This window comes from Mus musculus, chromosome 17 (genome assembly GCF_000001635.26).
Source record: "Mus musculus strain C57BL/6J chromosome 17, GRCm38.p6 C57BL/6J".
In the NCBI taxonomy this organism is placed as follows: Eukaryota; Metazoa; Chordata; class Mammalia; order Rodentia; family Muridae; genus Mus; species Mus musculus.
In genome coordinates this window covers 62,776,320-62,802,520 of record NC_000083.6, presented here as the reverse complement: position 1 = coordinate 62,802,520, position 26,201 = coordinate 62,776,320, and the positions used below count along the sequence as shown (strand labels likewise).

Sequence of the window (26,201 nt, the reverse complement as noted above, 5' to 3'; positions counted from 1 at the left end):
GAACTCACGTTGTAGACCAGGCTGGCCTCAAACTCAGTAATCGGCCTGCCTCTGCCTCCCGAGTGCTGGGATTAAAGGCGTGCACTACCACTGCCCGGCTCTCTCTGGTTTTATATAAGCATTTTTGTGGGACATGCGTTTACATAGGACAAGGAACCTTAGCTGGCCATTTGCTAAGAGTAGACAGGCACACCGAGGGGTTCTCGGTTTGGCAGGATTTCAGGGGCCAGACAATTTGGGATTTAAAACTGTCAGCAAAAGAAGCAATACTCAGGCCATTTACGTTTGCTTAGCAAGGAACAAATCTGGAATGCACAGATACTGTAGAAGAGATGGCATTTGGAGAGGGTTCCTTTCCTCTTTTTTGGGAGGGGGGATTGTCACATGGGTAATTAAGGGAGAAGGTAAACAAAGAATGCTAAAATTCTTTCAATGATGATGATAAAGCAAAGTGATAGACAGATGACATCACATCCTTTCGAAACTCATCACTGAGCTATGGGGATGAGAGTTAATGCTTCATTAGCTAATGTGCCTCCTTGCAAGCATCTCCTATGCATCTCTCCATTTCACATATATGACATATTCACTGTGTCAAAGAGGATTTATTGTCTTTATTGGTCTCTGTGTGTGTGCACGTACACACTGTGGTTTTAGGGTCTTGGAGTTTACTCTGTTTGCCTCTTAGTGAGGTTATTGATAATGTTTTTTTTTTGTTTTTTGTTTTGTTTTTGTTTTTTGTTTTGGCCTTTAGTTGTTTATGATATCTTAGTCACTTCATTTTTTAAGAAATGAAATGTAAGAGGTAAAAATCAAACCCCGCCAGCTCTTTCAGCAGTTGTGAGCTAGGTGCATGAACACGTTAAATCTATTGTTAAATTTGAGTTTGTGGTTATTTTAACTCAGCCATCTTGCTTTTCCTGGTCAAGCATTCATTCAGTTGGATAACATAATTCACATAACAAAGTCCATGTCCACTTGTATCATTTCCTTCTGAGTTTATTTTCTTGGCCCCACCTTTGCAAGTCTCTAGGCTGTGTTCCCTCTCACACTGTTGAGTGGTTGGTAGAGGCTCAACGTAATGGTCGATAATGGCAGTGCCAGGATGTCTTGGAGACTGTTTTAGAGCAAGCTGAGGGCCCAAGCTTGGTACTTTTTATAGGAGGCAGAGTAGTGGTGCAGGCTTTCACGTCGCACTGCCGCCGAAGCACCTGTGCAGTGAGAGGAATCAGCTAAATTACTAGACATAATTGATGTTTGTGCAAAACATAGAACATTTGTTTTTCTCTCCTTGTGGTTAATGCTCAGCTTGATAATTTAAATAAGACCTTTTCCTCTCTCTTCCCATCTCTCTCTACATTCTATTACACACATTTTCCCCCCTTAGCCTCTGTCCCCTGGGCACTAACAGTTGCTAAGTGCTTCTTATGGAGGATAATATATTTAGGAAGCAATTTTCATTCAAGACGGTAATGCTACCTGGCCCCCTTTCTAGAACGGAGGCGTTTGAGAAATGCAGATATGATACAGTTATCTCTCCCAAGTAGAGTCATTTGAGAGTGGATGCACGTAATATATAGTTTTTAATAATCTTTCTGCTCTGGAGCATAAACTGGCCTGTGAGCAGGATGGCCCGATGAAACTCGCTTTCCTGTAAACATGGCTTGAGCCGAGTCAGCCAATTTCAAGGCAGATTAGTGTCAGTGCAGAGACCGGGATAAATAGGTGGTGAACATCCCTTGAAGAAAAGAAAAGTCGTGAGAAGATCCTCTCTGAGGACCTGAGAGTACAATGGGTGACTGGAGTGAGCCTCCCTGTTGTGGATGCTGAGTATAGGTCGACGTGCCAGATGACCCGGTAGCTGCCTGTATGGTTTTTGTTTTTGCTTTTTGTTTTTCCCCACAAAACTAGAAATCTAGCTATATACAATCAATCAAACACACAAACAAACAAATAAACACCAAACCTAAACCCTAACTCAGACCATTTAAGCTACATATAAAATTGAACACTCTTTCCAGAAGCTAAATTGATGTGTGTGACTGATTTTTTTCACCAACTTATATTTTTAGGTGAGTTAGCCCAACACAGGAGAGAGAGAGAGAGAGAGAGAGAGAGAGAGAGGGAGAGGGAGGGAGGAGAGAGAGATATTTTGTGAATTTTCAGCTTTATCGTTGCACATATTACATGATGTAGCTCTCTCAACCTGCCTGGCTTCCATTCCGTTCTCCTGTGTGTGTGTTGAATTGTAGCCCAGTTCCTGGCCCCTTGGGCCTTTGAGTCATTAGCATGTTGTCCCCTTGTCTTCCCCCAATGTCTCCTCTGCAGGGATTGTTTTTGTAGTGATATGGAGTGGCAACTCCAGGGGAGACAACAGTTCTCCTAGCTTAAAATTCTATCTGAAAAGACAAGCAGGCAAGTGGCCTATTCCGTTCTCTTAGAACAGGATCGATGGTTGCGGTTGCGTACAATCTCGGGTTTGGTTTTCCTAACCTTGAAAACCCTAAACCTAATTTCTGCCCCCTCTCTTCTTCTTTTCCACCCCAGCATGTAAGTAGGTTAAGAAGTCTTTGGAGAGTCCTGAAATAACTTCCAGGTTTCTTCGGAGGCCAAGAGGCTTCCACGTCTACTCTTTTCCCAATTTTCCATTCAAAGAGGGAGGAGGGAAGCCGGTCTCTTACCAGACATGCTGTTTTGTGAGTGTTGTCAAAGTGGGTTTCAGGTAACATTACTGTTCCCTTCAGTTGCCTAGCCATGTCATTCTCCTTTATTCATTTTTCTGAGGTATAGTTGAAAATAAACATGGTCGCTAATACGCTATATTCTTTCAATCTTCATTGACAGGCTGGGAATTTCCCCGGAGAAATAACCAAGTTGATCCTTCTATGTTTATGTAAGATTGCCCCTCGTCATATCTGAGAGACAGCTGTCAATGTTTTGATTTATTTGTCTAGAAATAGAGGCTTCATTGTGCTCTTGGGTGAGACATCAGTATGCTTGAAGGGTAGACGCTATTGAGGGTGGAATTATCTCTAATTTTTAATCTACGTTCTTTGTTTCTTTTGAACAAACATTCCCTTTGGTGCATTTGGGGGCTGGAGGGAGGTGGTTTCGCAGTTTTGAGCACAGGTTACTCTTACAGGGTACCTGGGTTCAACTCCTAGCACCCACATAGCAGTTCATAACCAGGTCTATGGGAACTGTTGCCGTGTTCCTACAGCAGGCACATATTTGGTATGTGGACACACATGCAGGCAAAATCCTCACACATATGAAATAAAACAATCTGAAACAAACAAACAAGAATCTTGGTGTATTTTTATAAAAGTGAGGCTGTTGGAGGTATTTCCCATTGGCTTGTATCATACAGTTGAAAACCATGTTTAAACACCCCTGATTTTTGATATACACACTGACAGAGAAGTAATGATTGGGGCAGAGAGTTGTGAAGGAACTTGTCAGATAGGAGCACCGTGGGGGTGCTAGAAGAGTCTGTGCTTTTGGTATGTGGAGGGAGCAGTGTGTCCTACAGTTTTACTCCTTGTTTGTCCTGGTGCTCCCTGTTCATGCTTGTGAGTCCTCCCTGGACCTCACTCCTTCTTTTAGCTGACTTATATGGGGCTATTTATTTATTTATCTCAGGAGTCCTAATTTGAGCTGGAAATGTGTTTTATCATTTTTTTTTTTTGGTCCAGTTCTCTGTGGGAAAACACAGCATACATCGGGTTTCTCCGTATGAGGTACTTTTTTTTTAAAAACAAAACAAAACAAAACAAAACATTACTGTAAAAAAAAAAACAAAAAACAAAAAACAAAAAAAACCAAAAAAAAACACTACTCTGAGTAATTATTCCCACAATGGTAGATCTTTACGTGGTGAGATATATTTAGGCAGGCAGGCAGGCAGGCAGGCAGGCTGTATTCTTAACTGAGCATGTTTGAGCCAAACAAAAATACCTAAATTTTGAATGATCCCTTGACTCAACTGAAGACTTCAGAAACAAAGCAAAGTACTGCAAACACGGTATTCCTCTTGTTTGGGCCAGTGGCATGAGAAGTCACATTTGAAAGAATGTTCCTGCTCCAATGTTGGTGTAGTAGGGATTTGGATGCCAACCTGATGTTTCTCTCTGAGTGGTTCGCTTTGCACGGCAGCCTTCTTGTCAGGAGCTTCACTCACTGTGCCCTCCAAAGCATGAAACATATCAGTGAACTAAACTGTCCCCCAAAACGTAATTTTATTTGTGGCATATAATATCTTCCACTGATTTACAACCATCCAGATCTTCTTATGCAACTTAATGTCTAACCACAGTTCTGAGACATTTAGGGCTAATTTCTGCTATGGCAACATGTCAGTTTCTCTCACAGAAGGAAAATTATCTTTTCCATAGTTAGTCATCGACTTGATTTTAAAGGATTCATGAATTTAATAACATTCTCTCCTTTTACCCTTGCTTTTTTTTAACATAGTGACTTTCACCCACCGTAGATCATGGGAATAGCATGGGGCTCCCTGTTTGATTCTTCCCAGGTTTATTATGAAAAACATTCATTCATTTGTACTTTCAGGTCACATATAGCACAATTCCTAAGGCTTCTGCCCCTGTGCACGATGGTTTTCTGTTTACTGGTACCCCATGTCATTCTCCTTCCGGAAGAATTTATCCGACTAGAGCATCAAACTCATTCCTGGCTTGCCTTGAACTGGCCAACATTGTTTTTTGTTTTGTTTTGTTTCATTTTTTCAAGACAGGGTTTCACTTTGTAGACCAGGCTGGCCTCGAACTCAGAAATCCGCCTGCCTCTGCCTCCCAAGTGCTGGGATTAAAGGAGTGCACCACCACCGCCCAGCACTGGCTGACATTGTACATAGGGTTGGGCAGGAATTGAGAGTCTGAGGAATCACCTTTCTCCCCTTGATGAGAGATCCAACAGGGATGAGTCAGTTCCAAGGCTGGGTGAGAAGATTCGCTGGCACTCATATTTTATAGAAGTCAGCTTACAATTTTCACTTGCTGTCTCTGTTCATGGGAAAGAAACAGGAAATTGTGCACACTCCCAATTACAGTGGATATTGCATAAAACCTCCTTTTTTCAGATCCCATCTGGCTTTTACCACACTTCTTAGAGGAATGGAGTTTGTTCCCAGTGTAGATTTTCACACCATTCATAGTCCAGAGGGATTGCCCGTGTGCATTCACGATAGTCACTAGATAGACACTAGCCATTGTGTCTGCAATTGACTTTCTTCATGACCAAGGAATAGTCTCTATAAAATACACCCCCCACCCTACATTAAAAGTCTTGCTATTATCATGACCACTCTGACCTCTCACCCATCTCTGTAGTTTCTACTCTTCAGAACTATGGAATAGATAAGGTCATATACATTCTTACACTCTGTTTGTGAGGCCTCTCTTCATCTTCCAGCAACTCATTCTGTCTGTCCAGTTGTTTCATTTCCATAGACACTTACTGAGTCTCTACGAGGAAGAGCCCTAGAGCTAGCAACTGTGAAACATGATAGCGAGCATCTCATCAAAAATAATTGTTAGTAAATGTTGCCACTTGGGAAGAAAAATAAGTCAGAGAAATTAACGATATCCATTAAAAATTTTAATGGTCGAGTTGTATATAAGCAAAGACAGGCTGCGAGTATTTAGATGGTGGTGTTAAATCCAGGTAATGTTTTAACCAGAAACATTCAGATATTGCATTTAAATGTTATTTATGCCTAAATAATGCATTTAGCGAATCAAGTCTCAGATAATGCAACAGCTGGCCACACAGACGATGCCTCGGCTGTGTTTTGCTAAAGAGGCTAAATACTGGATTCCCACTTTTTTTATTATAAGGACATGGAAGTGTGGTTTATCTTCTGAGAGCTCAGTTCCCTCACATTTAGAAGTAACCAATTTAAGCAAATATGGTCCTCGATGGATTCTAGTCCCAGTGAAAGCTGCAAGTTGCTCCAGAGAATAATTCACGCAGTACTTTCGGCGTAACTGCCTGGTCTCTGACTCTCGGCACAGAGATCCCCTTTTGCAGATTTCCCTAAAGGGACTCTGATTGGACCTTGGAGCAATGTTCTTATACTCCCAGAGCGGCCTGGACCTCGTTAGTATTTCCCTGGAGCTAATTGAACCTTTGGGAATGTTAGCATGTGGGTTTTCCCCAGAGGTGAACGAACCCTCCTGGACATCGATGCTACCTAGGTCCACAGTGGATCTTCAGTGAAGCTAAGAGCTCCTTCGTCTTCGCTCTGAAGTGTAAATTAAGTGTACAGGTCAACGGGTATCAAGTGACCTACCCGTATCTAATTTGCCATGGGTGTCTTCAGGGTGAGTGACAGAGAAAATGGAAACGCTCAGTTTATCTGAGTCTCATCACGCTGGCTTCTTCCAGAGAGATTACTTTTTAGAAATAGTCAGTCTCCATGGCTGCCGTCTGGGACACCAACTGATCTTGGCATTGCTTTTTCGCTTTCTTTTTTCCCCTGTGTCCTCTTTACGTTTGTTTCCCAGGTGTGGTAGGCCCCCAAGCAGGGACCTCTCCACGTTAAACTCAGTTCTTCAGCGTGCCCGCTCTGTCCTTACCAACCAAGCAACAGTTCCACCAAAACCTCCATTCACCAGGAAGGTTTTTGAAAGAGTGGCCGGGCATGAAGCCTTCTGTTTCCCCCTTGTCTTGACAGTGCCTGGCTCACCATGGTTAAATAACATTTTCATATTCCGAGTACCATTATTATATATAATCTTTACATTTTTTTTCTGTTAAGATACTTCCATCTGAGTCAGAATTTTTGCCTCAATAATTGATTTCTTCTATATTTTGAGTCTCTCTGAATTCAGCCAAGACTACATGGGCATTTTCTGTGAAGGTATTATTAGAGAGGATCACCCTATGATATAGGCGATTAGTTGATTAAAATACCTTTCCTCTCAACTGAATCCTCAGATAATATTGTTGTAAGTCCCTGGGATCTTTATATACCTGAATTTTACCGGGTTAAAGTTCTTTATTCTGGTTCTTTACGTCCACTTGTATAGACAGTGTTGGGCACAGGACCCATTTTGACCTTTAGAGGTTGGCCTGATGTTTCCCTAGGAGGAAATGAAAGTTTTGATCAGGGAAATCTAGAACGTCTGTTTTTATAACCTTTCAAGCCATAAAGGAACCCTACTAACTAGATTATAGTCACTTACAGCTCTTTGGTTGAAGCTAATCTTCTGTTCATCTTGTGTCTGGGAGGAAATATGCAGTCTCTGCTCTCAGTCTTGGCCAGCAAGTAGAAGGGAGAGGAAAAGAAGGAGAGAGAGAAAGAGGCCGTTCTCTTTCTCTTTAATTTTTTTCTTTTCTTCTTTTTTTTTTTTTTTAAGATTTATTTATTGATTATGTGTAAGTACACTGTAGCTGTCCTCAGATACTCCAGAAGAGGGCATCAGATTTCGTAACAGATGGTTGAGAGTCACCATGTGGTTGCTGGGATTTGAACTCGGGACCTTTGGAAGAGCAGTCGGCACTCTTAACCACTGAGCCATCTCGCCAGCCCAACAGTTTTTTTTTCTTTGTATTCCTTAGAAATTATGCATAGTTTCATTCTGAATCATTTACTTTTGGGGGGATGGGTTGAAAATAAAAGTAACATTTAAAAATAAGCCCCACACTATCATCTAGACAGTGATGGGGGAGGGGTGTCACTTTGCTGTTCCAGCATCTTACTCTCTGTGACCTTTGTCAGAACTCAGGAAGACAAGCCACTTGTAGGCTCTTAATGTCTTCCAAAGGCCTGTCTGTTGTTGAGGGTCACAGCTCTTCGTGGTATGCTGCCTTATCCTTGTTAAAATGAATGAAGCATTGCCACCTCACCTAAAGAACTTAAAAGATACAAAAATGCTAATATAAACTGGGCCTCCCTCCTCCAAAATACTCCAAAATGGAAACATTTTCTGTGTCACCTTGGTAGCATACCCAATGCGTGACACTGCCCAGTTACCCTCGGCACACTGTATCTTCATTACCTTAGTCATATTTCATTATATGATATGTTCCTTCTATTCCATTATGTTAATTCACAGTGGAAGAAAACAATTGCGTATTAGTAGCATATACGTTCAGAATCAGGAGTGGATGCTGTACCAGGTAACCACACACACTGGTGGCTAAAAGAGCGGCCACTTTGCATTTTAAGAAACTCTCTATGCATCTTTGAGTCATGCACAAAATTATTAGAAATAGTGCATAAAAGTATCTTTAAGGTATGTGTGTCCAAAATGTGAGTGAATTTCCTGCTGAGAGTTGAAAATATGCATATGCAACTATTTTAAAACACACACACACACACATACACACACATACACACACACACACACACACACACACACACACACACACACACACACACACATGCACACAGAGTCTGAAACACTTATAGTAGCAAGTCTTCCTGAGAAGGGGATATCTAACATGCAGCTTAAAGTACTCGTTAGGGGCTGAGAAGGATGGGTCCATGGATAACCTATCATACAGTGTTGAGGCACACAGTTCAGACCCCAAGAACCCTGTAAATCTGGATACCAAGCCACATATTTGTCATTCCAGTGCACCTACAGTGAGGTGGAGACAAGGAACCTCTGTGTACCCCAGGTCTTCCATACAAAGCGATAGACAGCAAGTAACCATGCTCAAATATGGTAAATATGGTGGAAGGCAAGGGTTCAAGGTTGTCCTGTGACCTCCACTATGTCTTATGTGTGCCTCTCCTTACACAAATGAACATTATCCCACGCGAACATGTGCATACATATACTAAACACACATACCATACATACGCGTAAGTGAGTTCTGCCAATCTCTATTGACTACCAGCCATAAGTTAGGCTGTACACTTGGTCGATACTCTGGCATAGCAAATATAAGTAACAGTACTACTACACTGATGAGCTTCCAAGTTACATTATCATTTTGTTAGAGCCAGTGCCGGTTCATCTTTGTAAGGTGCCAGTCAATTTTAATACATTATCTTCGATTTGTACATGTGAACTTACAATGTGACTTTAGGCCATCTTAGGGAGATTTGCTGTCCAGGAAACACTGGACATCAGTCTTTTGTCTCTGCTTCTCTTTGTAGTAAGAGGGTTTGAGGTTGTATCCCTCTCTGATTCCCTTCCAAGTCTCTGGTTTGGATAAACCCGTGACATAGAGCCAGTCCTCATGACTATAAAGCAGAGATGCTTTGATTGCTACAATGACATAAGGATCTTAAGGGGCCCAGAACAGTGAGTTTGTCTCTTAAGATGTACAAGGATCTGTTTCCCTAGACTTCTCTCTTCTCATTTCCACATGCAGGCAGGCAGCTGTACAAGTGCAACCTGAGTCTAAATCACTGGGCGTTACAGCACACAAAGCTTGAATGTGGCAACTGTTACTGTGTGCTGTAGTGAACTGTCAGGGGAAATTCAATCCCTGTGGTCGGTCTGGTCGTGGAGCCCTTGGTCATCAGTGTAGATGGCTTCAGAACTGATTCCAGACACTTTCATTGGAACTGATATATAATTCCAGCCTGCAGCTTACTCAGATAGTCGAGGTACTATAGACTAGTGGAATGTTTTCGCTGTTTTGAGCTGTTAACATCCCTAAAGGCACAGCATGTCTCTGTTTCTCTTTGTTATTCTTTCATACGTCTCAGGGGTAAAGGACCACGATAGATAATGAAAGATCTCCTAGGATCATATCACGGGGGAATGAAACTTTAGCAGTTGTGGAAGGACGCAGCTTAAATGATTTCTGTTGTTGTTCTCAGTACCGTATATATAAAACGGTTTAACCTGGGTGAATTTGTTCCGAGGTGAAAAATGGGATGTTTCTGGAGGTTATTAATGCGTCTTGGCAAGTGAGCTAGCTGGGGAGGAGAGAACTAGATCTAAATTATACAAGTTGGCTGGCGGTGTTGTTTACAGCATGGATTGCTCAATTCGCAATGATGTCTTGCTACAACTACATACTTTATACACATGCATATATTGTAAGGTTTTCCTTTTCTAGTTTTATCCAAATTACAGATTTATAGTAAATTTTTTCCTCAATGTACTAACTCAATGCCAAGATGGAGAATTCTTGAAGCTCTTTGTCTGTCTGTTTGTTTGTTTGTTTGTTTGTTTGTTTTAAGACCACAGTAAATTAAGTTCAGAGGTTCTAACAATTTGGAGAACAATGTGTTGACCAACACAGCCAAACTTGTGAGGATTCAGCTGATAGAGTGGTCCAGCAGGATGTGTCTGCCTACATGTGGTTGCAGCTGATTCTCTCTCTCTCTCTCTCTCTCTCTCTCTCTCTCTCTCTCTCTCCCCCCTCCCTCCCTCTCCCTCTTCTTCCTGCCCCGTCTGTCTGTGTATCTTTTCTTTGTTCCCCCCTCTGCCCCCCCACCCCACCTCTAATGAAACGGTATGGGTATTGTCTCCTATATGGTTTTACAGTTGTTCACCCTAAAGTCATCACTTTAGAGAAGAATTCTTCAATGGAGCAATGTATGTAGCAAGAAAAATGGATAGTTTGATAAAATAAAAACTCTGTTCTCATGCAAGTATCCTTACTTTTCAAGTCTGGGTTGGAGTTCAATATCTGATCAGTACTATCTCCAAATGGAGCATTCTTCATAATGCTCACAGTCCTGTCAGAGATTTAATGTCTAGTATTACGTTTCTTAATTTGCAATAGAGATCAATTACGGAACAGACGCTCCTTAAATTGAAATACACACCTCACTATGGATACCTGACAAGTGCCTTCAAAAACCAAATTGGTGTTGTCACCTTCATCTATGTGCATGAGTATACACCAGGAGCCTCCAAAGTCCGGAAAGTGCTATAGACTAGGGTGAGCCAAAGTGCAGCTGTGCAGCCCGGGCCACTAAGGTATCGTGTAGGAAGGCTCCTAGTGCATCGGAAGGTTCTGCTGGGACCGAACCAAGCGCACAGCCTCATGTGGATGAAGCGTTTTTCACTAAACGGCCAACTCACCATGTTTGAGTGAACTGAACTTACTGAGTCCCACTGCTGATTTCGGGGGATAGGGATGGTGGGAAAGACAAACAATGGCTCCACTCACTGTGGATTTCAATTTTTTTTTTTCTACTGCACATCGTACAGTTTTATGAAGAACAACTTTTTCCTACCTTCTTTTCTTTTGAAAGATAGACTCAAATAGCTGTTAGGAATCTTGTAACCTCTTAGACAGCATGCAGGTCTAAAGATAGCATGCTTGGCTGAAGATAGGATAGAATGCTGTCCCCACCTCCAGCCACGTAAACAGCAGTAACAATTATAGTAAGAGGCACGATTTCTCCTATTGCATGCTAGCTCTCTGTATACACCTTACTTCATTCTCTCAGTCTCCAGATGTCTTATCTTGCTCAGTATTACATAGTTGGATAATGGGGAAGCCAAAATTCCAATCTAGATGTGGTTATGTCTAAAATCTTTACTATTATGATTGCATAAGCAATTTTAACCACGGTGCCCGCATATATAAAGTGAGAACAGAATTAGCACTTAATATCCAGAGTTGTTGGAAAGAATAGAGCAGGTTTGTGCATGGTGCAGAGTAGGAACACAGAAAGTGTTGGGTCTGATCTGTACTTCTGTTGTGGGCCGTTCATTTAAAACACACACAGGCACACACACAGGCACACACTCACACATACACACACACACACATATACATACACACACACACACACACACTCTCTCTCTCCCTCAATATCTCTGTCTCTGTCTCTTTCTCTCACATAGCCATACACACAACCACACACACACAGTGCCTATGTGTATATATATATATATATATATATATATATATATATATGGTCATGAATATATATATATTCATGACCATGTTGGAAGGAAGACAGATACAATCCAGCATCGTTTTATTGATTTTTTTTTTTCCTTTTGGAATTTAGAAGAAGTTGTTTAAGCCCTGGGTAGTGAGGTTGAGGTTTCTGTGTTTCTAAGTCAGCTTATACCATCGAAGGCTCCTTTTCAGTTTCAGAGGGACTTTTCCTTTGTGGACGAAGTTGGTGTTAGGTTCTCTCCACCGACATAAGAATGTAGCCATCAAATGTCCATGGGTGTGAGTGTGTGTAGTGAGGACAAGCAAACCTCACGTCACCCTTGATGTCAGCTCAGTGGCTATGCGTGTAAGGATGACCATTCCTCTTTAGTGCTCTGGCTTAGCTTGTTTGTTTGTTTATTTATTTATTTATTTATATCCTGTGACTCTCATATTCATCATGAAAACATACTCTGCATGTTTGCTTCCTCCTGATTAGAACAGGCAAGTTTTTTGTCAGCTCATGGATCTGGCTGGGATCCAGGGTAGCTTCGCTGTTCTTTGTACCCTGCTTCAAGCCACAACTTCACACTGATTGTAGCAGATATTTCTCAACTTTGAGAATGAAGCTCACGGTTACCTCAGACTTCTCGGAGTTTGGCCTAGTCTACATGCATAACTCGTTTAATTGGGCTCATAACTAGATTAATTAGCTTGAGTTCTACCTGGCTGAGATTGCGTGCTTCTCTGGGAACAGCTCTCTTTTGCATCTTCTCAACACCTAAGCATTCAGTAAATTCCTGTCAGCTGAATGACGGAATGACTGCTGGCTGAAAACCAGGGAGTTATGTAAAAAAGTGCCAATATGATTGTGCTTAGACTCAATCCATTAACAGCTCAGCTGTTTGGGGAGAGAGCAGGACTCTGGCCAAAAGTTTAGAATTTGAGAGAAACCTTTTAGAATCTCATCAGGATCCAGGCTGTGTTCTTTGATCAGTTAAGGGAGAAAAAAAAAATAGCAATTGTCAGGCATAACCTGAGAATTTGTGGAAATCCTCCACCGAGATGCCTGAACCCCAGCACTCCAGCAAAAGGGCTTCTCCCTCCTGTGGATGAGAGACAATGCGCTTCCGATGCAGCCGGTGATATAATTAAACTTTTGAACCACATGTCTGACTTTCGGGCAAGAAAGTGGCTAAAGCCCTGTGTCTAACGTGATTGAAGGGTGGAATCCAAAGCGAGGCTCTTCCAACTAATCTCTCCTTTCAAAATTCTCTAGAAGCTGGCCTTCTAGGGGTCCAAAGTTTACAATAAAACCCTTTTATACTTAAAATGTCATCAAAATACTAAGGCTAGCTCTTCCTGAAACACGAAGGGGGTAAGCCCGTCCATTCTTTCCTCTTGACATTTGGTCTAATTCTATCTCAGATAAGTGGGTCTTGGATGTAATCCAGCTAGAATGGGGGATCCTTAAGTTTCTCTGTTTCCACGCGCTTTCTATACCAGGAAGGGAAGGGTATATCCTCCTCCTTCTGCTTCGGCTTCCATCAGGAATACCCGATATTTAGATTTCTTAGGAACTATGAAATGTTCCTAGGCACAACATCCCCGCTGGGATACGGTCTTCATTTGGGAATGGTAAAATTCCCATTTTCCCAGGCTACTTTCTCAAGCAAGGCTTGGGTTTTGTGTTTACAATAGACTTGTTTCAGAGCGCCCAGGTGGTGGTGGGGGTGCCTTGGCTAGCTCCCTGGGGGAAATTCTCATCTGCATTTATGTTAGTCATTTTGCAGGTGAAACGTATTCTGATTTACATATCACAATCAGATCTTGCTGCCAGCCAAGGGTGAAAGTCTGGTGCTATTGGCTGCTAGATCTTTTCAAATGAAGAATGAAAAAAAAAATGCAGATATTAACTCTTTAGACAAAAGTCTCCGGGCCTCAGATAGGTAGGCAGGTTGGAACAGGTGTTAGCGTATTGGAATGGAGATAACCCTGGGGCGGGGGAGGGGTGGGGCGGGGAGGGGGGAGGGCCATGCAGTCGTTGGGCAGAATGTAGGTTGGACAGGATTTTATCCTACCTTCCTAACAACAGCAACTGTTTTCCTGGGGTTTGGAAGGAGGAGGCTCAGGGTATTTGGGGGAGTTCTCTGGCTATGTTCTCTCATCACCCTGGCGGAAAGAATTTGGAAGTTAAAAATTGTTAGTCTTTTTAAACAGCCATTTTATTTCCCCCTCACGAGCCTGTTCCAGATATGCTAGGTAGACAACATTAAACTGGTTGAGTTGTGCCACCCAGCCTTTGTTCTTATTGGTCAGTTTATGGAAAAGCACTCGAATTACTCTTTCTCTAAGACAATGAAAAGAAATGTCAACGTGGCTCCTGATGATGGAATTTTTAGATGTAATTGTTTTCTATTTAGCATGTTTCAGAATTGATTTTTACGAATAGGGCTGCAGATTAACCTTTCTGTAACAGACTGGAAAAATGATCACTTGAAAACAGGGTGCCCCCTAATAGCGTTCTTTGTGGCAATCAGGGATAATCTGCTTGTGGGCAGTCATGTTATTAGCTCATTTCCTTAAGCTGTTTCTGAAACTCGTTATCTGATTGCCATGATGGTCCCAGCTATTGGGTTGGAGTACAGTCCCTTCACATGTAACTTTTTGTTTTTGTTTTTGTTTTTGTGTTTTTGCTTAAAGTAATTATGATAATGGTAATGGAAGAGATATTTCTGTGAGTACACAGTAGTGAGACTACAAGACAAGAAAATAGCCATTTGGAAGAACTCAGTTTTGAACTCTGCCAATGTGTTTAGAGAACTGTGTGCTTTGCCTAGATGAGATCTGGGCTGTCACCATTAATGGCATCCTTGGGTGAGTGTTTTATACGACCATTAAATTACTGTTTGTCCAGCATTTCCTCCTTTAGGAAATGAAGTGGTGTGCAGAAAATAAATTAAATAAATCCTCTCCCCTCCTTTTTATGGCCTTTGTGGTTTCCACAAAAACTTTTATTTCTGGGGACCTCAAAGTATATTTGCTGTTGGCAAATGTTAATGTTCTCTTACCTAAGTGATTTTAGAAGCTAATGGAAACCCGTTCTGTTAAACAGATAGAAGGACCTGTAATCTCTTCCCTCTTAGTATCTGCAGTAGTTTCTAAAGTTTTCATTTCCTGGGAGGATGGATGCAGACTTCTTGGAAAGAGGGACCTTATTCTGCCCGATTTGTTTTTACTGTGCATGGTGTTTCTGCAGTAGTTTATTTTGTAGCTTTCAGGATTATCAGCTGTCCAGACTATCTTGTCAGCAAAGAAAAAAATAGAAGAAATTCCAGACAAAGCCTCCCCATTTTCCATTTTCATCTGTGAAGAGTTTGGTAGACATATTAAGAAGTAACAAAGAATATCTAAGCAGCCCTGTACTAATTGGTGCTGCAACAATGTTTTTAATGGGTTCCCGTGGTTCTTAGAGAGGAGGTCCTTCATGCGGATACCCTGTATCCCCGTGGCCACAGAGGAATCCAAGCATCAGGGAGGGTATCCACTTAACCTGCTTGGGTCAGTCTGTTTATCAATATGCTATTTCCCTAATTATTCAAAGATTCCGTCCTGTGTGATATGGGAAGAATGTTTTATTTTTTCCTTCATGTTAAGAACTGGTTTTCATCTCTCAGATCTCTTTGATTATCCACCTGTTATGTTTCTTCCTTCAGAAGAAAACTAAAGAAAAGTTCAATTATATTATTTTGCATTACACTGGAAGATCGAGTGTAAAGGGGGACATTGTGTGATGTCAGGAAATGGTTCTTCATGTTAGCGGAGTAATTGCCCTCTGCTGTGGCTTTGTACCCCGGGATACAGGGTGCCCTTCAACGCCCTCAGTGATGATGGGCATAAAACAAATTGCGAGCGGTGTGTGTAGTGAATGTAGTGTGACTGCATTTTTTAATGTGTAAGTAGGCTTAGGTTTTTATCCTCCTTATCTTAAGCCCCCGTCAAGATCAAACTCACTCGAGCATTCACATCCACAATTGAATCTCACCAGCTTTTTTTCTTTAAGTTAACATCAGTTCAAACTCTCCCTACTGCTTCTGTCAATAGATCTTTTAAAGGCAGGCATTAGAGTTAAGTTTGCCTTTAGTGTTTTCCCCCCACACTGCATAACGTTGAGCCCAAGGGCTTCTTTTAATAGGCATTAGTTAAGGCCTAGAATTGGGTAGACATTTGTGAAGGAGACTTGAAGTTTGGAACAGAATTGGTCTTTATAGCTTTTCCATGGGGGGAAATCTTCTTAGGAGAATAAAGGCTGCCTGCTAATCTGCTACCATCTGGAGAATGAAGAAGCCAGAGGTTGTTGGCACCAGGTCACATCCCTTATGTAAACTGTCAAATTCTTTTCATATTAATGGCATATTGAGTTTAATCTGAGGGGTATCAGACAGAGCTTATTTATTGATACTCTCTCTCTCTCTCTCTCTCTCTCTCTCTCTCTCTCCTCTTGCTGACATAGTTTCTAAGTATTGTTACAATATGAGAGTATTGTAACACAGTGTAGCTTAAAAAAAAAAAAACCAGAACAAGGTTGGCTTCCTGAGAGATGGCGGACTTCCCTTGTGCTAGCACATGGCTTACTGTTGTGATGTTTGCAGAGGTGAATAACCTTCTCCACGGCTTGTCCAGCTGATAGCCACTGTACTTACCCCACATTTGAAATAAAGAGAGGCTGATTCTGGCTTTCCTAGAGAATGCATGTGTGAACATGGATGTGCAGTTTGGAGCCTTTGGACACGTGGAGCAACTGAAGTCATCCCAAGTCTTATGGGGGTCATCTACTGTCTAAGTGGTAACCAGTAAAAGTTCTTTGCATTTGAACATAATTATGAGAACCTCTGGCTTCCTGTAGACACAGGGTCAGGTAAACTACAGGTGTCTTGATAACTCTATTCAGAGAAGAATTATTCCCCAAACGGGTACAGATTGATCGGGTTCATTGTAAAATTGCTCAGTTCCCCCCTCTTATAAATAAAAATCAGCCCACATTGTCATTCTCACAGCTTTTGGTAGGTAAACATTTCCCTCATCAAGCTATTCCTGGGGATGCCTGCCTACAGGACCAGCTAAGGCAAGAGGTGAATAAAATACACTCTTGAATTAAATATTGTCCCACATCGGACATGGGGACAAAAACACACCTGACGGTCAGCAAGCGTTCTTCGAACTAGCACATACAAGGATAACTATAAACTGTTTCATTTGGGTAGTCTTCCACTTGCAGAAGAAACACAAAGAACTGAAAACTAAAAATTTCAGCAAACTGGATCCAATAAAGAGCAAACAACCCGTTTCGATGTATGGCAGTGTCTTTAAAATTCAGAAATAAGGGATCCCCCCCCCACCCCCCCCACCCCCGGTCCTGTATTCCATGGGCGTTTCTTCTTACCCCTTGGTTTCGTATGTAAACTAGAAAATGAAAACCAGACCCAGTGACCCAAAGGGGATGAAGCATGTTTGTTTTGTCTATTATATTTCTCTGCTCACGCCTAGATGCCTTGCATCCCTGTCCCCCGTGTTTGAAGTCGAGAGCTGGGAACAGACATGAGATTGAGGTCCCAGGGGGAAGCCAAGTTCAGCCTGAGCTGGTGAACTCTCGGAGACTAAGGGCATATAACTCCGAGCTAAAGACGCTCAAGTATGACGTTTCTGTCAGGAGTGCAGAGACCCGTGTGCCTCCACAAACAGGTTTTCTTTGTGGTAGTCTGAACCAGCTGAGCGCCGTGGCAATTTTCCTTGAGTAACTAGTTCCAATGGACGACAGCGAGTTTAAACACGAGCCCCAGATTACAAAGTGTTTTCTGCCCAAAGTGTTTTGCTGGAATTTTTTTTGGGGGGGGGGAGACGACGGGGGGGGGTAGTGTGCCAATATTGTGAAACATTAGCAGGGTTTTGTAAGAGGCCAAACATAGGACAAAATAGGTGAGAGGGGAAAGCGGAGACACTGGAAGAGCAGCTCATGAAAAAATGTCTGTGCACCTAGTAGCTCGCAAAGAAATAGGGGGTAAGTGGGGGATGGCGTGGGAACACAAGGCTGATTTTAGGTCACTCGCTGGCAAGGTGTTCTGTCTACTGTTCGAATGGGTTTTAATCCTAGGCTGCTGTGTCATGTGCTTGGGACCTTAAGTAATTACTATTAAGAATGTCACAATAAACCGGAGCCATTAGAAGGATAGTGGAGATTTAGTCCCATAGTCAAGCGCTATAAACATGTGAGTGTAATTTAGGAATCCTTTCTGCGGCTGGGCCCCATAAAATGGCCTCTTTCCTCCCTGGCTTTCCAACGTCTCACCTGCAAAGCAGTAATCAGCGTAGTCATTCTTTCCAGCCGCCTTGTAATTTATCTGACTGCAGAGAACCGTGACGGAGGTAGATTGTGGTTGGGGCGGTGACCCGCACCTTTTGCTCTTTTTGTGTGCTTTGCGAGGGACTCGCCCATCTAACCCTGCCGGATTCTCTGTGCTGTGCAAGCAATTCTGCCTTCTCTGGAGAGAGACCAAGAGGCGGAGTTCAGAGTGGCGGCCAGCAGGGGGCGCCCTTGCCAGATAAGAACAGTTTTTTTTTTTTTTTTCTTCCCCCAATACCAACATAGCACAAACATCACACAGTCGCTATCCTGTCCTTTTAAATTAATTTGGCTCAAGATTGGCCCCCAGAAACATTTTGCTTTGTGTTCCCAGCTCCCGGGCCACACCTGTCTGACAAGTTCTTCCACATCACTGTTTCCAGCTTCCATCACCTTAGCTGCCAAATGGTCACCTTTTACTTAGAAACTGGAGAGTGGTTTTTTTTCTCTCTTTCTATATCACAGGTCAAGCTGAAGGGCACAGTCACCTGCAGGGAATGGGACCAAGTATGTTCACTGAGCATTTTGCTGTTTTACATGAGCTCACCAAGAAAGAATGTCTCTACGAGGGAAGGAAAAACCTGTTTCCTTAGAGTGGCCCACAGCTTGTTTTCTCTTGTCAGGGTGATAGCTCTTTGGTTCCTGCCAGTGGGTATACACTGGGAAAGGTGGGAAAAGATCCTGAAAATTCCAGGGGTGGGCGATTCTTCTAGCTGGGAGGACAGTGTCTGATTCCTAAGGGTGACTCAGTACAGTAATTCTGACAGTCTAAACAGCACGCACACACACAAATACATGAGTGTGAATGTGTGGTAGATGACAGTCTATCAGGGTGGTGACTAGAGGAAGCATTTTGTTTCTTAAAAGCTTGGCTTCCATGAACTTGGTGCTGGACCTTTATTGGATAAAGTCCTCCCACCCAGCCAGACAGCCAGACGTCTGCACAGGAAGAGTTCCCAGTGCACACCAGGGCCTGTTACCACAATCTAATGCTTTATCGGGAGAGCCTTTTCTCGACTGCCCGAGCCACTAGGATCCTGTGCCCTCTGCTCTGCTGGAGGACGAGCTGCCCTGACACTAGAACGACTGCCACTCTGGCTGAGGTGAGGTGGAGGGCAGAACCTGCAGCAGGGGATGCTGTACTCTGCTTCAGGCTCTGAGCCCTCCTCTGCTCCCCATCCTCTGAGGCTGGCTCCAGTTTTCAGCTAGTCCTCAGGCAGCCGTGATTCGCAAATCACTGCTTCCTGTTACACATTCTAAAAGGGAAAGAACACAAGGACCTTGAGAGCAGGTACTTAGCGCCGAGGCAGCAAGGTGAACTCATTGAGTCTCGGGTAGCTTTCAGGAGTCTGTGCGCAGTGAGTTTGTTCAGATGTTTAGTAGTTGGCAGTTATTTGAGGACATGACGTTTTCTTGCTTTTCAGCCCCTTGCAAGTCTTTAACCATTTCAGCTATCTAAAGAGAGAGTCACAACTCCTTTATCTGTTGGTTCTAGTTTGCTCATGTAAATGGCCTGGTTAAGGTAGTCACACATGTGCAAAATAAGGCCTCAGAATTAGTTTACTAAAAAAAAAAAAAAAAAAGAATGGCATTTATTTTCTGTCCCGGCACCCTGCTACTAACAGAGTCATTTAATGCCTGCTTCTCAAGCTCTTCTTCATTTTAGAAGTCATCTTTAGATGATGTCTTTCCCTAAGCCTCATTGTTCATGAGTTATATTGTGAATCCATTTGGACACTGACCAGGAACTTGGTATAATTGCTCACACACAAGTAAAAGCTTTCTCTGTGTATTAATTAGTTGATATAAGGGATTAAGATGGTTACAGGAAAGGCCTTGCTGCTTCCCCGGGAATAGTTAGGCCAGGTGGGTGCCAAGGCTTTGTCCGATCCCATTTGCTCAGCAGGTTCCCTTGATGAAGGCACAGAACATGTACAGCAGCGGGACTCCATGAGGCAGGAAAACACAGGGTCTTTTGGATTCACTGTTTCTGTTGATATGAAATGTGGAGTATTAATCAAGACTAATTACAAGCACTGAGTTTAGAACAAACTGGAGGGCAGCTCAGGGCATGGTTATATCTGTAATCATGGGCTGTAAGGTACCAGGATAATTACTAGAAATTAGAGGTCCTTCAGTTTTGGGTCTTCTCAAAAATACAGGAAGAGTTTCTCTCCCCTACCAGGAGCTGGGCCTCTGCTCTGAACTTGTGTTAAACAGATACAACATCTTTGAAATATGCCTTACACACACTGTGTCAAAATTTAGAAGTTATAGAAAGAATCCAGATAGTTCTAGCCTATCCTTCTCCTCTTTTGAACTTGAAATAAAAGTTGGAATATATTTGGTTGGGGTAGAATTTAATAGTTCAGTGCCCTTTACTCAAAGACTGTTTCGTGGAATATTATATTTTTTTAAAAAGAAAATATCTACAGTCTTTTATATGAATAAGTTTACCATCACGTCTTTTATTTGAAAAACAGTAGTGTGTAATTGTTTCACAGTGTGGGTTTCAGACTGTAGCTGCCATTTCTGTGGTGGCCCCTGTGTTTTTAGAGGAACCTCCACATGCCTTTAATCCCAACACTTGGGAGGCAGAGGCAGAGGCAGAGGCAGAGGCAGAGGCAGAGGCAGAGGCAGAGGCAGAGGCAGAGGCAGAGGCAGAGGCAGAGGCAGAGGCAGAGGCAGGCAGATTTCTGAGTTCAAGGCCAGCCTTGGTCTACAGAGTGAGTTCCAGGACAGCCAGGGCTACACAGAGAAACACTGTCTCGAAAAACCAAAAAAAAAAAAAAAAAAAAAAAAATAATAATAGTAAGAGGAGCCTTCTAAAAAGCCACCTGCAAGAAGAGGAAGTAAGGGGGTGGGGAGAGAAGAGAAGGGGAGGGAAGGGGTTCATCTCAAGTGTAGGAAGCTCCGCAGCCAGGTTGCCTGCAGTCTGTTGCAGGTCTGTGTAGGTCTGTGTAGGTCTGCAGTCCGTCCTAACCGCACTAATGTCTGTGCTTAGAGAAGAAGCACAAAACTCTTGGCCCTGGCCCCACTTCTGCCCTCAAGGACAGGACCCCTGGCTCTTGTGGCTGTCGTCTTGTGTTCACGACAGCTGCTGTCTAATTTGCCAGGAGGTTTTTATGAGAAGTTCTTAAAGGAAATGTCATTTCTGTTAACTTCAATGGAGTTGGCTTTGGCTGTGAGCAGTCGGAGCTCTGACTTATATGTGCACTTGGGCCCAGACTGGCATTAAGTGGATGAGCAGAGACTTAAAGGTACATATGTACCACCCTCATGCTGGCACGAAACACAGTGGCATGCTTTATGAGTGTGTGTGTGTGCGTGTGTGTGTGTGTGTGTGTGTGTGTGTGTGTGTGCACACGCACATGTGCTCATGCTTAAGCTTAGAGAAAGGACTAGGTCAGTAGGCTGCAGGGAATTGTGGGAGAACTAGCAATTTTTATGACATCCTCTTTTGTCTTGACATGTCTAGAAACAGGTGGATTTATAAGAACACAGAGGGCTTATACTAATTTTATAAAAGTGAAGGGCTTTACATCTAAGATACACTCAATTTGTTTACTTGCGTGTGCGTTTGCTTGCTTGTTATTTGTGGTGCTGCAGGTTGAGCCCAGGTTCTTGAACTTGCTGTGTAAGTATACCATTTCTTCACTAGGCTCCAAGCCTGTATGGTTGAATTTTACCTACTTCGGAAGTAGCTGATTTCAGCCTCACACAGACTCGGACCTCTAATAAATTCAGGCTTATTCATGTTGCTGCTTGACTCTTTTACATCGAACAATTCTCCCCATCATCTCCTGGTCCATGTCTAGCTGTGCTGAGAGGGGCTTCTGTATCTGCTGACCTGACAGCTCCAAGGAGCCCTGAGAGAAGTCACTGCATGTCTCAGGCATACCTGAGACTGGAGCTGGTGGCCTCTGTGGCTTCCTTCTGTCCTTATGGGTTTGTTCTTTTACAATTTTATCACTTAGGTGTTAATACAGTGCTGTGTTAAACCGCTCTCCCTGGCTCTCTTTAGTGTTTTACTTTTTCCTCATAATCTTTACCTTGCCCCCCACCCCCCATGGCTTCCCAATTAAAACGCATTCACCCTCTCACACACACTTATGCACACACACTCACATACATACACTCATGCACACACTCCCACACATGCACTCACACACTTATGCACATACTCCACACACACGTACACATACTCCACACACACATACACATGCACTCACACGCACTCACACACATACTTCACACATACACACACATACTCTATACACACTCATGCACACACATTCACACATACATTCACAGACACACTCATGCACACACATGCACTCACACACATATTTCACACACTCACACACACATACTCCACACATACACACACACACTCACACACACAGACTCACACACACACACACACACACACACATACACACCCTATATGCTGGAGACGTACTTTTACCCCAAGTCACGTGCCACCCCCACCCTCCACCACCATTTTTTAGAGTACCCTAAAAATGACAAACGGATCATCTGTACCTGGATTTCCTTTTCTGTACCTGGCTATTGATAGTTTCAGGTTAGTAACCACATTGCTCTTAGGAAAGCAGAATGTCATGTCACCAGAACCCTGTGAGTGATGGCTGCTCTTTCTCGGAGCCGCAGACAGCTTGGTTTCAGGGATCACAGCCCAAGTGCTGAGTCTGTGTGTATCTTGTCGCAAATGCTCATGTGCCTGGTGCCATCATTTCTTACCTTCCCAGAGTACAAAATCAAATGTGAGAGCCCATGGAATAACACACCTTGGCTCACCCCCTCTCCCTCCCCCCTAGTTCTATCAGGAGGGGAAACCCCAAGGTCATTGAAGTAAATCAGAAAAACTGAAAACCAAGTTGTTGGTTCTTCACCTGATTCCTTGCAGACTCCCTCATATATTCTGGAAGAACTCATACACATTTCCCCCCCTCCTCTACATTGTAAAGATTTATTTCACCTTTGGCTCCAGAAAAAGGAAGTGTAACTTGGCCTTTGGGGACTTTTAAATACAGAGTACGAGTGACATCATGGGACGAGCAGAATCCTGCCTTTTATTAAAGCACACATGGAATGCAGGGCGACTCGGACGATGGGAGGATGAGCCGTTCTCTTCTGCTTCCTGCAAATAATTTGTCCGCAGACTCAAGCTCTTTGAAACACTTTGTAAGAGTGGGAGGGACATTAGATAGGCTTTTTTTTGTTTTTGTTTTTTTGTTTTTTCTGGATTAAAAAGTAATATTAACTTTTACATTTCAAATGACCACGGGAACCAGGAAGGAGGCTGCTGCCCACTTTGCTCTTGCTGTCGCTCGCTTCTGGAGGGCTCCGTAGTCGGGAGCAACTGAAGGGATGATGATAAGTTGTGTTTAGAGGCAGATTTGAAAGCGTTTAGTAAGTAATAAGAAAGGAGAACCTTATTCTGCTCTCTGATACTTTCACACTTTCACAAACAATACCTGAAATGGGCTAAAGTGTAAAACCCAAATGATGCTGCAGACAATGTTTGTTGTCTCTTGCTTCCCCGCCCCCCCCGCCCCCCCCCCCCCCCAGTTGATAAAAGTTGACTGAGGACCTAAAAGAAAGCCAGGAACCTCTTTGTGTGTGTGTGTGTGTGTGTGTGCAATGTCTGCAGCTGTGGTCCTCTCAGACACCCCTTCTTGTGAAGATGTATGTACGCGTTGACAAGGGACACAGCATTCTGGTTGCCTACGTGCTTTAAAATATCATCAACAAAGCCACTGGCAGCAATAGCAGCGTTTGGTTTTGTTTTAAGCTGGACTCTTGACCGTGTTTCTAAGCTTTTCTCAGCAAGCTGGGAACCATCTCCACCGGCAGCCATTTGCCTTCTGTTTGAACTTTCCTGGCAGAACTGTCCTGTCGATGGAGTCCAAACTAGTTCATCCCCTTTGTGTATAGAGAATTAGACACATGAATGCTGCAAATTAATCAAATATGAGGCCATAATAGAGAGCCCTCACACACAAACATGACTCTGAAAGCTGCTTTGAATAGCAAGGAAAAGACCTATCAAATAGACATGAAAAATAGTGGCTTGTGAAGGCCCTGGAGTTGTTGGGCTTGACCAGACCTGCATGCCACCACTTAGAGGGGGCCAAGAGTAATGTGGGAGTAGGGACCACCAGCCTAAAAGGAGGGCTCTCTTTTCAATGGTTTTCTTCCATTGAGAGAAACTTCTGGGAATATCAGCGAGCCCCTTGCTGAGGCAGGGTTGGAGGTCAAAGTGCAGAGCCTGTTGCCAGCCTTCCCGGGAGGACAATAGGAAAGACGTTCTGTACACGGGACAAAAGGGTATTCCGAAGCAGTGTTTACAGAGAAGCTGAGTGAAACAGCAGTTAAGTTAAAATTATGCAGCATCATGGAAATTTGGCTCTTAATCCACCCTCTTCTTTTTAGAGTTGAAACTTGATTGACTCAGCTGTCTGTCTGTCTATCTATCTATCTATCTATCTATCTATCTATCTATCTATCTATCTATCTACCTACCTACCTACCTACCTACCTACCTATCTATCATCTGCTTACTTATTTATTTAGTTTCCTCTGCTAGTTTATTAATTTATAGAGCCTTTTGGTCATTTATTTCTTGGTTTAAAACAATGCTGAGTGTAATAAAGAGAATAGTTACTGGTTGATTAATGTATGTAGCACATCTTTGAGCTGAATAAAAGTACATTCATCCTTCTAACTTTGCATAAAGCATATAGCAGATGCAGCCATCTCCTGTGCAAGTGACAGCCACATAATTCAGTGACGTACCAATGTACTTGAATTAAACTTGTACACTTAGGTGTTATTTTGCAGAGAAACATGAAAAAAAAAATCTAAAGTTGAAGTCCTATGAAAATATTAACAGGAATCACTCAAGTATTTAGACTGAGATACTCCAAATCTGGGTTTGATATAATATAATTTATTGAACGTAAACAGATGAAATGAGAGACACCCTAATGTAAACATAAAACAAAATGAATACTTGGCATATGAAAAGATAGCACAGCTATGCATATTTTCCTGACTCTATCTTGATAAAATTGATAGTTCCATAAAAATATCATTCTGTGGTCTCTCTGCTCAATTTTTTTGGGGGGTGGGTGGGTGGGTGGGAGGTGTTCCTGGTTTAAATTTCCCTTTTTGTTTACAATGGCAGTGTGAGGATTCTGTCAGGGTTTGGTTGGTGCCCATTGGTTCTGGGATAGACTCTCTTTGTGGCTTTCAGTTGGAGTGATATCATATTTGTGGTCTTTACATTTGCCAAAATACCCCCCAATTTTCTATCCTCTATCACCAGATTCCTTTAACAGTGATGCAAGGCTTTTGCTTCTTGGCCAAGCACTCACTCCGAGGAGTGTGTCGATTCTTAGGAGGAAGGCTGTGGGGTGGGAAGTTTGGGCTCTCAAGACACAGTGCTTGGAGTCTGGGTTTCTGTGATGCTTCCAACTGCTTACATACTTCTGAGACCAGATAACCAGGAACTGGAGTCAGATATGTATCATTTCATACTCGTAGTATGTTAATAATTCTAAATCTGAGAAAAAAACACAAAGGATCAGTGTGAGAGGTTTCTTGGGGACTGCCCAGAACACTGTTGCCACAGCAGTTGCTGCCGCTGCTAGGATTGTCATCTAATGACGGTCACGATATCAAAAGGACTAATGCAAATTAAGTTAAAAGTATCCTAGTTGTAGTTTCTGCTTTCATCAGTGTCTTAATGTTTGGCAAACCTTCCCTGGTGTTTGGGGTGCAGTTGGGAGGTTTGGGTAGTTCTGCACAGTGTCTATCCTGATGTTGGAAACAGAGCAGGTATACTTGTATCTGGCATTAGTGACGGCAAGACCTATACAAATGTTGACATCGGTTATCAGATGCTGTTGGGATTTAAGGAGTGAGGAAGTCACACATAACCAAG

At 42.8% G+C, this 26,201-nt stretch overlaps 1 protein-coding gene and 2 long non-coding RNA genes across 6 annotated transcripts in view; 2 read left to right on the top strand and 1 right to left on the bottom strand.

Annotated features, from left to right (window-relative positions):
• Efna5 (ephrin A5) overlaps positions 1 to 26,201 on the top strand; it is a 278,361-nt gene that overhangs the window by 78,797 nt on the left and 173,363 nt on the right. The window lies entirely within an intron of this gene.
• Positions 892 to 24,279, bottom strand: Gm52303. The gene is made up of 2 exons (XR_003952355.1): positions 18,179 to 24,279; positions 892 to 1,211 (listed from the first exon to the last, which is right to left on the bottom strand). It is a non-coding gene; the product is annotated as a predicted gene, 52303 (long non-coding RNA).
• On the top strand, positions 11,888 to 21,992 carry Gm46583. Its single transcript, XR_001782160.2, has 2 exons — positions 11,888 to 13,789; positions 13,885 to 21,992. It is a non-coding gene; the product is annotated as a predicted gene, 46583 (long non-coding RNA).